Source organism: Lithobates pipiens, unplaced genomic scaffold, assembly GCF_037356315.1.
Source record: "Lithobates pipiens isolate NorthernLeopardFrog02 unplaced genomic scaffold, aLitPip1_a1.2 Scaffold_1, whole genome shotgun sequence".
In the NCBI taxonomy this organism is placed as follows: domain Eukaryota; kingdom Metazoa; phylum Chordata; class Amphibia; order Anura; family Ranidae; genus Lithobates; species Lithobates pipiens.
Window position 1 is genome coordinate 50,154,792 of NW_027507685.1, and position 15,657 is coordinate 50,170,448.

The 15,657-nt window shown below is 41.2% G+C and overlaps 1 protein-coding gene across 5 annotated transcripts in view; it reads left to right on the forward strand.

Moving 5' to 3' along the window:
• Window positions 1–15,657, forward strand: part of MBNL3 (muscleblind like splicing regulator 3) — a 195,351-nt gene that overhangs the window by 45,042 nt on the left and 134,652 nt on the right. The window lies entirely within an intron of this gene.

Genomic DNA, 15,657 nt, shown 5'->3' on the forward strand with positions numbered 1-15,657 from the left:
TTTTTGCTATAATAAATATCCCACTTTAAAATATATATATATATATATATATATATATATATATATATATATATATATATATATATATATATATATATATATATATATATATATATATATATATATATATATATATATATATAAATATTATAATATATTTTTTCCTCAGGTTAGGCTGATATGTATTCTTCTACATATATTTTTGGTAAAAAAAAAAATCCTAAGAAGCGTCATTGATTGGTTTGCGCAAAAGTTAGACTCTACAAAATGGGGGATAGATTTGTCATTATTATTTATTTTTACTACTAATGGCAGCGATCTGCGATTACTTTATAAATGTCACTGGCAGGGAAGGGGTTAAATGCACATGTGCCATAGACAGACAGTGGCGCGCAGGCACACTGAGCGTGGCATCGTCGACGAAGATGCCGCGCGTCTCGACTCCCGTGCGCATGCGCGCGAGTGATGTCATCGCGGCTTCGCCGAATGACAGGCGGAGCTGCGAGACCCACTGAGAAGATGGATGCGGGGGACTACAGGGGACAGCGGTGACTTCGCTGGCTCCTGTGTCAGGTAAGTGACACATAATGGGCTACTATGCGATGCATAGTAGTCCATTATGCTTTACCTTTGCAGGGAGTAAGAGGAAGTAAACTCATCAGGGTTTACTTCCTCTTTAAGACCGGATGGGTCTGGTGCGTCCCTGTTGTCCGTTTTAGGGACGAATCGGGCCTGAGTTTTTTTGCCTGAATTCAGACCAGGAGATGCACAAGGCCCCTGTGACATTTGCTCCGGAGATGTGGGAATCGGCTCCATTGAGAGTCGGTCACCATCTCCTCTCATATGAATTCGTATAGGTGTGAACCCAGCCTTAAACCGTTGAGTGGAATGAGTCTTAAAGGAGCAACATTTTGTCTTCTGAGGTAGACACCTATGGTTACTGTGCCTTATCCCAGAGAAAAGGGGTTATAGAACATTTCCTGCAATATTCATCTCCAAAATGATGCAAGAACCACAATGTCCCAATTGTAGCATAGCTGGGTCAATGTAAAATCTTACACCAGGGGCCGCAAAAAATAACACCTGTTTTATCTGCTTTAAGGGTTGGTTCGGATCTATACGATGGGTTCAGTGGTAAATCGCATACTGCAGGATCATTTAAAATATTAACTATCGTTAAACAGCAAACACTGTTGGGCCGTGGAACAACACAGTGGGGAAAAACAGATCTCAACTTTATTTTATTTTTTTATTTATTTTTGCTTGGGATCTGAACTCTGTAACTTGTGTGCAGGCGATAGGAGAAGGATTGGTCACCAGTTTTGCCTGTGGTCTCCATGCAGATGATCATTCTCCCATTACTGACTGATGCTTTGTTCTGTACTGTTCCTCTGTGGAGGTGGCCATCTTTGTAGAGGCAGGGCTTTAATTCCTCATGTCAGAGCATACAGCAAAGAAGAGTGAATGGCGCATTACTGACATCACCAAATCTTATCCAGCTCTCATGAGACTAGCAGCAGTGCCTTAGATTGCACACTGCAGATAAATGGCTGAGGCTGCAGACACAGGGGTACCTGGACACCCTCACATACCAGAAAGTGTACTGTTGTTTTCAGGAGGAAATCCAGATGAAATGGTAAATCTGTTAGGTTACAATTACATTTCTAAATGTTTCCTTTATGACACAGCAAATCTTCACTTTGCATTCAGTCCCACTTAACTACTCATAGAAAAGCATGGTAAAACGCCAAATCCAAAATCCAGTGACACGAGCGGTTTTCCATAGTTCTTTAATACGATTTGTTCTAACATGTCCAGTGTTTAATGTTCTATAGGCCTCCACCCAAAAGTGTATGTACCCAGCATAATGAACTACTCAAAATGAGCATACATGTTACAGCTCCACTCAAATAAGCACACATAATACAACTAAATGAGGTGCAGACCAATGCTAATGAAAGTTATATTTAAAGGTAATACTGATTAATTATTTGGGTCCTGTTTATAGCATAGATGTCCAAGTAACTGCAAAAAGCTCTGTAGCTCAAGAGGCAATGTGCCTGGCGACAAAAAATAATTATCTAATTGGTTATCCTGCCTTACAGTGATTATCTTTCACTGTACTGTATTTGCACTGTAGTGTATTAAAATGAAATTTAGCAGGCTGAATGGACGGCGTGTAACGCTGTCGCCACTCCTTTTGGGTGAGGCAATGAGTCATCCAGAGATTTACGGGGATTGTTTAGTTCATTTTACTGTTCTCTGTAATCTGCTAAAGTAGCATGTTTTTATAGTTGGAGCTGATAGATTTATACCACAGGTAAGTACACTAGAGGAGTGTGTGTGTGTGTGTGTGTGTGTGTATGTATGTGTATGTGTGTGTGTGTGTGTGTGTATATATATATATATATATATATATATATATATATATATATATATATATATATATATATATATATATATATATATATATATATATATATATATATATATATATATATATATATATATATATATATATATATATATATATATATAAATATTTTTTTTTTTTTGCCATAACATCGCTCCTCCTACAACTTCAATGGGGTCCCACTACCAAGAGAAAAGCATAATTTACAGCGTGACAGCTGATTTATCCGGTTACCCTTTTGGGGATTGGGTAAATTCACTGTTTATAGTTCATATGACTATATGGCTCTGTTATGTTCCGCATTGCTTTCTGGAGAATTTCAAACAGTTTACATTAATCTTTCCCCCAAAGAAAGTTAGTTAAGGGTTTGTGTGTGGGTAAAAAAACACTTTCAGGACCATATTGTGTGTGTGTGTGTGTGTGTGTGTGTGTGTGTGTTTGTTTTTTTCCCCTTCAGATCCAAACTGTTCTATTATGACAGCATAGTGGCACTTGGCTCTGGAACTTGACACAGCATTCAGCAATATTAAAAAAAAATAAAATGCCCAAATCCTGCTTTCGAAATGGGTATACACTTGTAAACATGCAAGGTGTGTGTGCGTGCGTGTGTGTGTGTGCGCGTGTATGTATGTATGTATGTATGTATGTATGTATGTATGCATGTATGCGTGTGTGTATATATACGTTAATTTTAGTAGATAAAGTGGATTGGACAAAGAGTTTTTTTTTTTTATATGCCTATAGATTAGGGTTTCTCAACTTTTTACACTCAAGGCACCCTTTAAAATAATGCACAATCTCAAGGCATCCCATTCTAAAATTTAAAAAATAAAACTAATGTAATGAAAATGCAAAGCTCTTCCATTCTGACCACCCTTCTCCTTATTTATAAAAAACAAACAAAAGCCTTGTAGTACTATGTTTCAGAAAATCCTACTCCATGCTAATGCAACAGTCACACAACCTTATGCCTAGCGAAGTGGTCAACTCTGGTGAATATGATAGGATAATTCTGCGTACACATGACTGGACTTTCCGGCAGACTAGGTCTGACGGAATCAGTCCGTCGGACATTACGATCGTGTGTGGGCTAATCCGATCGGTTTTTCATTAAAAAAAATAAAATAAAAAATCTGACGGACCTACACATAGAACATGTTTCAGATCTGTCTGATGGACTCCACTCCTATTGGGAAAACCGTTCCTCTATATCAGGGGTAGGGATATATGTTGGTCCGATGGACCAAATACGATGCAAGGGCAGTTATTGTCTATTGAACTTCCTTTTCTACTTCCATCGTATGTCATCACATTCAGAATGAACAGACTCTAATCGTTCGTGTGTGGGCAAGTCTGTTCGTTCGGAAGTCCGTCGTAACTCCGTCTCAAGTCCTCCGGGAAGACTATCGGACCTTTTCTGCCGGAGTTCTCACAAAGCCCATGATGGACCATCTTTGCCTAAACTCCAGTTGCCAAGGGTCTTCTGACCTTATGGGGTTAATTTACTAAAACTGGACAGTGAAAAATCTGGTGCAGCTGTGCATGGTAGCTAATCGGCCTCTAACTTCAGCTTGTTCAATTTAAGCTTTGACAAAAACCTAAAAGCTGATTGGTTTTGTCTGCACATCTGCAACAGATTTTCCACTCTCCAGCTTGGTAAATCAGCCTTGGTCTTGTGTCCAGCCATTATGGGACCCAGCGCAGCATTGTAAACAAAAGCAAATGTGGATAGGGAATATTGCTGCGCTAACTCAATTGGTGAAGAAAAATGAAGAGCTGCTACAGAATGTGACAAAAATTCAGTGCAAAAGATCAGTGAAAAATGTAGTGCTAAAAATATAAAACAATAAACATTGAACAATAAATCAAGTATTGTGTGTAAAATAATAAACTTTGATTTTTAAAAATCTCAAATATAATATAAAATAGAACATGTATATGAGTAGAAACACAGGTGAGAGTCCCAAAGGTGAAACAATGCTATGGTAAACCTATATGGAGTCCACCACCAAAAGTTCCGAAGTAGAGTACAAAGACCGCATCAGGGATAGTGTGTCCTCCACCCGAGATAAGAGGTATACAATATTGCCAGAAATGGTGGACTCAAATTTCGGCGACAAGGAGTCAATCAAGCGAGGATAGCCCAATCAGCAAAGCGATCCAGGGAATCCTGCAGGTAACCATGAGGCTGGATCTCTGATGTTAAGCAGTTCATTCTTCACCAGTCTCAAAAGTGGTAGTGGCTAGTGCCTACCCAGTAGAAGGACCCTGGTGATGTCAGCAGACCATGTCCACTAGCCGCTACCACTTTTGTGAGAAGTGAAGAATGTGAACTTTTTGATGACTCAACATGTGATCTTGTAATCCGCTCTTCGGGTGAGAGTTTTTGGCTTTCCAGTCTGGCTGCTTAACATCTGAGTTCTAGCCTCACGGTTACCTGCACGATTCCCTGAATTCGTTCTTTGAGCTCTTTGGATTCCCTGGATTGTTTTGGAAATCTGCTGATCGGACTATCCTCGCTTGACTCGTCGCTGACATTCGACTATTTCTGGTAAGGGTGTATACCCCTCATCTCGGGTGGAGGACACACTATCCCTGATGCTCTATATGCCTGCTGAGGCCTTGGTACCCCACTTCTGAGCAACAACTTTTCGTGATGGACTCCATATATGTTTACCATAGGATTGTTTCACCTTTGGGACTTTCTCACCTGTGTTTCTACTCATTATATACATGTTCTGTTTGATATTCGTTTATTTTGAGATTTTTATCAGTTTTTATTATTTACACACAATATTTTGATATATTATTCAATGTTTATTGTTTTATATTTTTAGCGCTACATTTTTCACTGATCTTTTGTAAAAAAGAGAATACAAGGCTTTTTAAAATCATTTACTATCACACAAAGACTGGTCAGAATTGGTGACTATGTCTTGTCTTATAGGTCTACTTTAAGGTGTGCGTGTGTATATATCTAGCCACAGGTCTAGTGCATTTATAGAGGTCTTAGAACTTCAAGGTTAATAGAAAAATCCTTAACTATAGAAGGGCTGTTGCATAATATTTTTTTTTTCGAAGGATATTTTTACTATTCGTATATAAAGCTTTATAGTTATTAAATCAATGCTTAACCCTCCATTCCTTTATAGCCACGTACAGTGCCATCTTTTAATCTGCAGTTGCCATGGTGTTGCACATGCGAGCAGCTATGACACCAGCCATTTGACTCCACAAAACACAAACTTCTAAATGGCACTTTATCTACAGCAAGCTGTGCTTTCTGCACCCCCCAGTGGGAATGAATGTAACCTCTTCCTGCCCAAAGAATGCATATGTGCAGCAGCAAAGATGTGAGATTTACACCCACACCCCTCATATCCATGAGTGTCAGAGCTTTCTGTGCTCACGGTCAATGACCGCTTTTAGTCGGTACTAATGATTGGGCAGAACCAGTGTCTTGTCATAATAGCCACTTTGAGATTTCCAATCACTTCTGGTTACTGTAAAGCATCAGTAATTGTAGATTTAGATGAGTTGCTGTTTTCACACAACAGACAAGCGTGTACACTTGGTACACAAAGAGTTTGCTGTTTTGACAGAACAGCTGCTAAGTAGGAAAAACCTGTTGCCGCCTTTTTTGAGGCGGTCATTTTGTTGGTACCAGGCGGCCTAACTATGTCCGCTCATCCTATCGTGTTCCAGAGTGTATGCGCTTGCCGGTGTTGTGTCAAAACAGCAACTTGTCTAAATATCCAATTACTGATGCTTTACAGTAACCGGAAGTGACCTGATTGGAGATCTCAATGAATTGGCTATTTTGACAGAATACCCGCTCCCAGCAGTGTGACCACTATGACGGCCAATCACAGTAGTCATGCATCCGGGCATACAGACCCTATTAAAGGAACACCAGAGCTGGGTGAGAAGGGGGGGTTAAAGTGGAACTAAACTTCCACTGTCACTCGTTAGCAGGTAGGCTTTTTATAGCAGAAGAGACATGCAATGTTTCTTCTGCCATAAAATCACCCTAGATGTCTGCTCACAGCATTTTCTGACATGTGAATGCGCAGTTCAGTTTGCATATCAGCTCATAGTGCCAGCCCGACTCTGTTTACAGGGATGACTTGCATGTGCAGGAGTGACATCACCCCATGCTGGCCAATAAAAGCACAGAAAAAGATGCCTGTGAGGGACGTGAATCGTTGAAATAAAGTCACTTTTTTTGTACCTTTTTTGGTAAATTGAGCCTTTGTCAGCCATTGTTTTCAGTGCAGCAAGAAATCCATGTACGACACCTTCCCCCTTTACAATTTGTGCATGTCAGTTATGGCAGTGACCGGCTCTGGTCTAGACTAGAAGTATCCATATCTGAGGGAAGAGGCTAGGTGAGGTCAGATCTAAATTAAGATGTAAACAGCTGATTCCAGCCAGCTACGTTTTCTTCGGCGGGAAGGTGACATCTCCTGTCTTAGCTGTAATGAGTTTGACATGTGTGGGCCAAATCTGATTAACCTTCCCCATCCTATTTCCTTTTTGCTGAGATCTAATCACATGTCTGCTGTTGCTGCTTTCTTATTTTTGTTAGAACTTTTCATTCTGCAAAGAAAATCAAATTAGATTAATTAAACAGTTAGTTAAAAAAAATAAAAATTAAAAAAAAAATTCACACAAGGGAGGCTAGCATTGCATAGACTTTTCACTCAACTGCCAACAAAGGGGAGATTATAATGTCCTACTTGTTCATGGAAGATACTTTCTTATGTTAGCAATGTTTGTTTTCAGCATACTGGGGAGAATTCAATAGGGCCTCCTTCACACGGTTGATTAGGGATATATACTGGATTCCAATGACAAGAATCGGCAGACTTCCGTGTCTGAGGTGACCAGTATATGCAAACCATGGTAGCTGCTGAGCCTGTACAAAGTAATGACAGGCTGAGGAGTCGTGGCTGTCTACACGTATCCACACGTGTATACATGTATCCACACATGCAGTGGTTACTTCCCTGTTAGAAAAGCATCTTTCTGCTTCTATCGGAAATTACTCATCCCTAACTGCAGATAACTACTGTATGTGCAATTACCCATAGACCGCCATGGCCGCTGACGGCTTGTCATTCATTCACCTAGGCAGAGCAATTACGGCTAAACATAAAGGTGATTCTGGAAATGCGTAGGATGGCCATAATCACACAGGTAAATGAGACCCAAAGCATTTGAACAACTTTTCTGGCGATTTTCTGGTTCTTTTAAAATGTTTTACACAAGATTCATGAGAGCCCTTCTGCCAGTTTCAGTTGCTTTACTGACTCGTGCTACAACAAATTTCAAAAAGAATTACCACCAGTTCAGAGATGAATAAACTGGGTAATTAAAGTAATATTAAAAATAAAAGTAAAGACTATTAAAAAAAAAAAAATTAAACCTGTTATACTTGCCTGCTCTGTGCAGTGATTTTGCACAGAGCAGCCCCGATCCTCCTCTTGGTTCCCCTGTCGGTGCTCCTGGCTCCTCCCATCTGCCGGTTGCTCCCAGAGGAAGCAGCTTGCAAGAGAGGGACCCAAGCAAGCTTGTTTGAGCTGATGCACACAGTTGTGGTTTGGTCCTGCCCCCTCTGTCTTCATTGGCTCCCTGACTGTGATTGACAGCAGTGGAAACTAATTGCTCCTTCTGGTGTCTCAGCCAATGAGGTGAGAGATTCACTGGATAGCAGAGGCTCTTGGTGGGGGGGGTGTGTATGGGGTGGGCTCAGATAAGTATTGGAGGAACAAGACAAGGAATTGACTTCACACTGGAAACTCCATATTATCTCAGTGTCATCTTTATTGTCAAAAGGGTCAGACAGATGCAGGCAATGGTAGACGTTTCACAAGCGATAGCTTGCTTGTTCACAACCAATGTAACACTAAATGGGCAGGTCTTTTAAGGGAGTACACCCAAACTGGGATACACCCAAAAACATACCTGGCTCCAATAGTGCCACATACAAACATTTCAACCAACATTTTAAAAAGATATATAGATATTTATATTAAGCTTGTCATCGTTTACCCAAAATTAAATTACAAGTAAATCATGAAAAAGGAGAAAAGGACAAAGCCTAGAAAAAAGACACAACAGTGTCCAAATCCAGGCTTCTAATTGCCCAAAGGGGGTAACCCAAAACACACCTATTCCATTGAATACATGAATGCAAAATGTTTATGCACATATGATAAACATTCATAGGTGTGTGTGTGTGTGTGTGTGTGTGTGTATATAAAAAAGATGTATAAAGCAAAATCTCATTGGGTATTAAAAGTTTAGAACCAAAACTTTTGTTCAGTTAAGCTAAACTTCAATTGTAATTGGACTATTGATGTGAAAACGTATAAAGCTGGCTGATGATAAAAAAAAAAAAATAGCCATCAAAGGTCAAATCTACGAAGGACATAAGGAGCACTGTAACGAAGCAATGGATCCCAGTGTAAAAAAGTAAATATATATATCGTGCATGTCTGAAAGTATTGGGGGGGGGGGGGGAGAAGTTGTTGGCTGCACAGTTTTTTACCTTTCTGCATAGAATGAAGTGTGTGCCCATTCACAGAATAGAATGCATGAAGGTAAAAAGCCCAGGGCCTTTAGAACCACTTTTAAGACCAACTCCAAATTGATGTACAGAAACAGACCGTGCAATGTAGCAGAGCGGCATGTTTGCCACCACTACGTTCTCCTTCCCCAAGGTTTTTTCAATGATTTTCATTTCTTCAATGGTTTGATGTTTTGTACTGCTCTGTGTTCCTAGGCCTTCTTGATGGACATGGAGCACAGGTACAACTTGTGTACACTATGTAAGTTTTTCATAGGGCGTCTTTGTGAAAATGTTAAACATAAACAAGCTTATGTAATGTTGCGTGGTTTGCCTACTTTGAGAACAAAGCCTTGAAATTGTAGTATCAAGATCATTAGTCACTAAAGAACATGACAGAAATGAGGAATATTAGTAGAGTGCTGAGTGAGGAACTCGAGCTCCTGAAAGGCCCGTGGCCATTTCACTATTCTTCCACTAGACACCACCCGTATTTACAGATCTGTAGTATTCTACTGCAATAGACTCCCTTGGAAGCATTGATGTGGATTTGCAGATGAAGCACTTTCACTTAAAGTGTGATCTGATCAGACATCTCTGGTATGCAGCGTTCAAGGGCATCATCTCTAATGCCATTTGGTCAGTCTTGTGTGTAAGTTGAAAGGCCATGCTATAATATTTAAGCAGCAAGTTAAACAAATAGAAACTTATTTTTTTTTTAAACCAATTCAACTAAAAGAGAAAGTGAGAACATTGTCAGTTTGCAGCTTCCTAGGATTGGCATAAATGGAGAGACACTCGGCTACTTCCTATTAGCTGATCTGCATATTGAAATTGCCAGGCCTTGGATGTGGTGGCTGCATAGTTTTTTCCCTTTAGTCCTCTGTCACACTGGGGCTGCTTGTTTTAGCAGCACTTTAGCGCTATTTAAGCGGCCCTTTTCGCCCACTAGCAGGGCGCTTTTAACCCCCACTAGCGGCCAACGAAAAGGTTATAACCCGTGTTATGGTGCTTCCGAAGAGCTGCCTGTTCATTACAATGGGCAGGGGCGTTTTGGAAACCCCCCAAAGATGCTGCTTGCAGGACTTTTTCTAACGTCCCGCAAGCGCACTGCCTCAGGGTGAAAGCATGCGGGCTTTCACATTCGGGCAGCATGGGAGGCAGTTTTCAGGTGCTTTACGGGTGCTATTTCTATGAGCTAAAACGCCTGAAAACTGCCTCAGTGTAAAAGGGGTCTAATTTTTACCTGGTGATCTTGGTGTTGGTTTACTAAAACGGAAGAGTGCAGCTGTGTATGGTAGCCAATCTGCTTTTAACATCAGCTTGTTCGAGTACGTTTTGACAACAAAACCTGGAAGCTGATTGGCTACCGTGCACATCTGACACCAGATTTTGCACTCTCCCGTTTTAGTAAACCAACCCTTTACTGTCCTAAAGGTAAAACTCACTCATACTGCATCGATAAGGGAGCAGCGTTGTCACCTCCAGGAAAAGGTGGTTTATGACCTACAGTATACCACCTCACTACTCCTCTTCATAACCTAGAGAGAGATGTGTTTCTGTAGTCCACAGAGAGATCTTTGAATAATGCTAACTGATAACTTCCTTTGCTTTCCATCCTGTGCTAAGTTATTGGCCTTCCTTGTTTTTTCTTTTTTTTTTTAATGGGGCAGCCTTTAACATATTTACCCCAAAGGAAACCATATAATAACTTTCAGGCCTTTGGCAACCTCTGTTAAAACCATTTCATTTGGGTTTAGAGGGGAAATGCTCTTTACATTGATGGTCAGAAAGCCACCCATACAGACAGCTAAAATGATCAACAGCTGGTGCTCAATTTTCTTGGGGGGGGGGGGGGGGGGCCCAAGCCAGCCATCTCCCCCAACACAAAGGCCCACCCCCCCCCCCCCCCCGGTCGCTTGCCCGCCAGCCCCTGAACTTTTGCCCATCCAGGTTGCGCCCCCCACCCCCCCCCCCCCCCCCGTCTCCTCCCAAGTTAGGACTGGCCAATTGTCAGGACTCGGGGCCTGATTCCTAATTGGCCGGGAGGAGAAACGGGCAAACATTAGCGAATCATTATTCTCTTATGTCACACAACTGGGTGGGGTCTGGGTACAGTGCTCTGCTTGGCTCTAATCGTGCTTCTAAGAAAAATTTAACCCACTGGAATCCAATGTGCCCGACACCCTGTGTGGAATAGGGGGGCGTTGCCCCTAATGGATGGGCCGCCACTGGACATAGGACAGTGATGGTGAACCTTGGCACCCCAGATGTTTTGGAACTACATTTCCCATGATGCTCCACTACACTGAAGAGTGCACGAGCATCATGGGAAATGGCGAACCTTGGCACCCCAGATGTTTTGGAACTACATCACTGACATAGGACAATACTGGCACCTCAAATGGTAGGCAAATGAGCCACAGCTTAAGGAACCCCTAGTAACCTCCTGGAGGAATTGCGGTGTAGAATGGCTGTTTTCAGGGTGTTCTCATGTTAAATGCGTTTCTATGCAGATCTGAAAATCTGCTCAGTCATGCTATTTAAATTGCATGGTCCAAATAAGTGTACATTTTTGCAGATATATTGAAGAAAGTGGGAACATGTGTCCGTGTCCTCATTTTGTCTTCAGAACAATTAGCATTCCCTCCCCCATGCTTGCAGTCATAACAGTGCAGTTCATAGTCATAGTATTTCTGCTTATGCTGTAGTACAGGTATCCCTGGTACCCCACTGTCTAATTGTACAGTACAGGCATCCCTAGCACCCTGTGCTCTATGCAGACTGGCATTTATTGTCCTCTAATGTTGCCCTTTTGTTTTACAACTGTGCTGGCAGGAGTTTATTTTATTTTTTTGTAAATTTGATAATAAATTGATATATTGAAGTGCACATGTAATGAAATCAGTTATCATGCTGATTGTTCTGAAAATTTTGAATGATGTGCATTTACAACTACCCAATGGTGGTAAATAACAAAACTGAATTGAGATATTTGGAACTGGTTTCTGAAGGATTACAGTGTATTTGGGAAAGCCATTGTATATAACCTGTACAGAGTTCCGCCCCAGCAGTGTATGAAAGAATTTGAAGTATGCACAGAAAAAATGCAGCGTCGGACTATGACAATTCAGTATGGAATCCGGCAGTGCAAGTAAAGCTTATGAGCACATAATCCTTCCGGAGAATTCACCAGAGACCCTTTATACGGTACATGACCTCCCACCATTCTTGGGTTTATTCCACCTCATCAGTTACAGCATTTGTAAACCAAAATGTTGAGAACATGGCACCGTGACAAAGTACGTTGGCTTCGCTTTTATACTGCCAAGAACACCTTAGCCGTGTACTGCAAACAAGCCAAGTACTATAGCTCCTGATCCGAACTGTTAGCGGGATCTCCTGGCACTGAACAATATTTATACATTCAAGCTCCGAGTTCCTCTGAGAACAGAATGTTAAATTCCACATTTATCTGTTTGATGTTTTATTAGCTTAGAATTGTGTTCAAGTATGTGAATGCTTATTTCTCCTACTTTAGTTATTAAATATGAATGAGATAAGACATCTACTTCAGTTTATTCTTCTAAAACCGAAGTAGGCCTTTAAGATATGCTTATTTGAAGTCCTATATTGTTCATTTTCAGAGTATTGCACATCTTTGTAAAATTCTTCCTCCGCTTTGCCTATCTTGTAAGACATTGGAAAGGGAGAGGGAGATCTATATATACAGTATCTCACAGAAGTGAGTACACCCCTCAAAATTTTTGTAAATATTTTATTCTATCTTTTCATGTTACTGAAGAAATTACTTTGTTGCAATGTAAAGTAGTGAGTGTACAGCTTGTATAACAATGTAAATGTGCTGTCCCCTCAAAATTGACTCGTCACACAGCCATTAATGTCCAAATCGCTGGCAACAAAAGTGAGTACACCCCTAAGTGAAAATGGCCAAATTGGGCCCAAAGTGTCAATATTCTGTGTGGCCACCATTATTTTCCAGTACTGCCTTAACCCTCTTGGGCATGGAGTTCACCACAGCTTCACAGGTTGCCATTGGAGTCCTCTTCCACTACGACATCACGGAGCTGGTGGATGTTGGCTGTCTCTATTTGAGTATGCCCCACAGATGCTCAATAGAATTTAGGTTTGGAGACAGTCTTGGCCAGTCCCTCGGCTTCTTTAAAAATGCAGTGGTTGTCTTGGAGGTGTGCTTGGGGTGGTTATCATGTTGGAATACTGCCCTGCGGTCCAGTCTTCGAAAGGAGGGGATCATGCTCTGCTTTAGTATGTCACAGTACATGTTGCCATTCATAGTGCCCTCAATGAACTGTAGTTCCCCAGTGCTGGCAGCACTCGTGAGGTCCCAAACCATGACACTCCTATTACCAAGCTTGATTGTAGGCAGGGCACACTTATCTTTTGTACTCATCACCTGGTTGCTGCCACACACGTGTGACACCATCTGAACCAAATATGTTTGTCTTGGTCTTGTCAGACCACAGGACATGGTTCCAGTAATCCATGTCCTTAGTCTATTTGTCATCAGCAAACTGTGGGCTTTCTTGTGCATCATCTTTAGAAGAGGCTTCCTTCTGGGACAACAGCCTTGCAGACCAATTTTGATACAGTGTGCTGTGTATGGTCTGAGCACTGACATGCTTTTTTTTCCAAAAATATGTAGTAGAATACATGTTGGCCTAAATCGATGAATAAATTTAAATTTTTTTTTTATTGGGTATGTTTTATAGAAGAAAGTAAAACATATTGGATTATTTACAAAGGCAAATCCACTTTGCACTACGAAATTGCACTGAAAGTGCACTTGGAAGTACAGTCTCTGTAGATCCGAGGGGACATGCAAGGGGAAAAAAAACAAAAAAACTACATTTTGGTTTGCACATGATTGGATGACCAAGTCAGCAGAGCTTCCCCTCATTTCAGAGCTACCCCTCAGATTTAAAGTGACTGCACTTCCAAGTGCAATAAATAACCCCTGTTGTGTTGTGTGTTTTTTATTTTTTTTTATGCTATTTTTTTTTCCCCAAAATTGTTTTTTTTTTTTTTTTTTTTTTTTTTATAGGCAAAAAATTTAAAACCGCAGAGTAGATCGAATACCACCAAAAAGTGCCATTTGGGGGGGGGGGGGGGCGGCGAACATAAAATTGTATTTGGGTACAGCAATTGTCAGTTAAAGTGGCGCAGTGCCTTATCGCAAAAAATGGCCTGGTCGGGAAGGGTGGTTAATGTCACGCCCTAAGTCACATTGACCGTGAATTTGCTGCCTTAACATAAAGCACATTAACCTTTTACTTGTACGCTGTATATTCACAGTGCTTTAGCAAGCGAAGTGTCATACAGTAGGAGTTTATATCTACTTTTAAACCCCAATTTTTATTCCACTTCTATAGTCTCTAAAATCACAGCTGTAGGATTTTGATCTATACAGGTTTCTGCCTCTTCTCATATATGGGCTGCAGGTGGGCTTGTCCTGTGTTTTTCTACTTTGAATTGCAAGCCTCATCATGAATCGGGTTACTGACACAGATTGCAATGGGTGTGTGCAAGTTAAAGGAGCTTGATGCTTTAAAATGAAGAGACGTGTGTGACCACAATAGTTTACGGACTATAGACAGGAAGGTATGGTGGTCACACTTGTCTGCATCTAGTCTGAGATACGATGGTTACCCCATTTCACTAGTGTTCCTTTCCTCTCAATGAAAAAATCCATCAGAGGTGCAGGCAATATAAACAATTACGTTTTCAGTTCCGCTGTATTGATTACTAAACACTGACTTAATCATGGGATTATATTTTAAATCCAAGTCTCATCAATGTAACTTCCATAGAAATTTACCAAGAAATCTCACATGAATGCTTTGTTGTATAGTAGTGCTAGATATGCTTGCTTTAGTAAAATAAACAAGTACCTTGGGACAGCGAGACACATGACATAAAGGATGTGGTTCAAGCATATTAGATCATTTTGCCTTGGGCGAGATGGAATGTAAATATAGCCCTGCCCACATATCACTGTAGGAACTGACTTCTATAGCAACTATGTAAACTGTTTGAAGGGGTGTGCAGAGATGGACAATAAATGCAATATTTGTATGAAAAGAACACAGGATCAGTTGAAGCGCATATGTGCCCCACAGCTAGGTACGTAATGTTGCCAATACACACCAGGGATGTGCAGTCAGGCCTCGCCTGCCATGAACATTAAGAGCCCATTCACACCGAGGGCGTTTTGCAGGCGCTATAGCGTTAGAAATAGCGCCTGCAATCCGCCCTTAAACTGCTGCTCCATTGTTTCCAGTGTGAAAGCCCCCGAGGGCTTTCCCCGAGGGCTGTCACACTAGAGCAGTGCGCTGGGAGGACGTCGGGAAAAGTCCTGCCAGCAGCTTCTTTGGAACGGTGTGTTTACCGTTCCTCCACTGCTGCTCCTCATTGAAATCAATGGGAGAGCACTGCAATGCCGCTGGCAAAATGCTGCTATTGCGGGTGGTTTTAACCCTTTCTCGGGCACTAGCGGAGGGGTAAAAGTGCCCTGCTAGAGGCCGAAATGTGCTGCAAATCCAACGGTAAAACGCCGCTAAAAATAGCGGCATTATACTGCCGATGCTATGGGCGGCTTGGTGTGAAAGCCGTCTTAATAAAATAAAATAACATT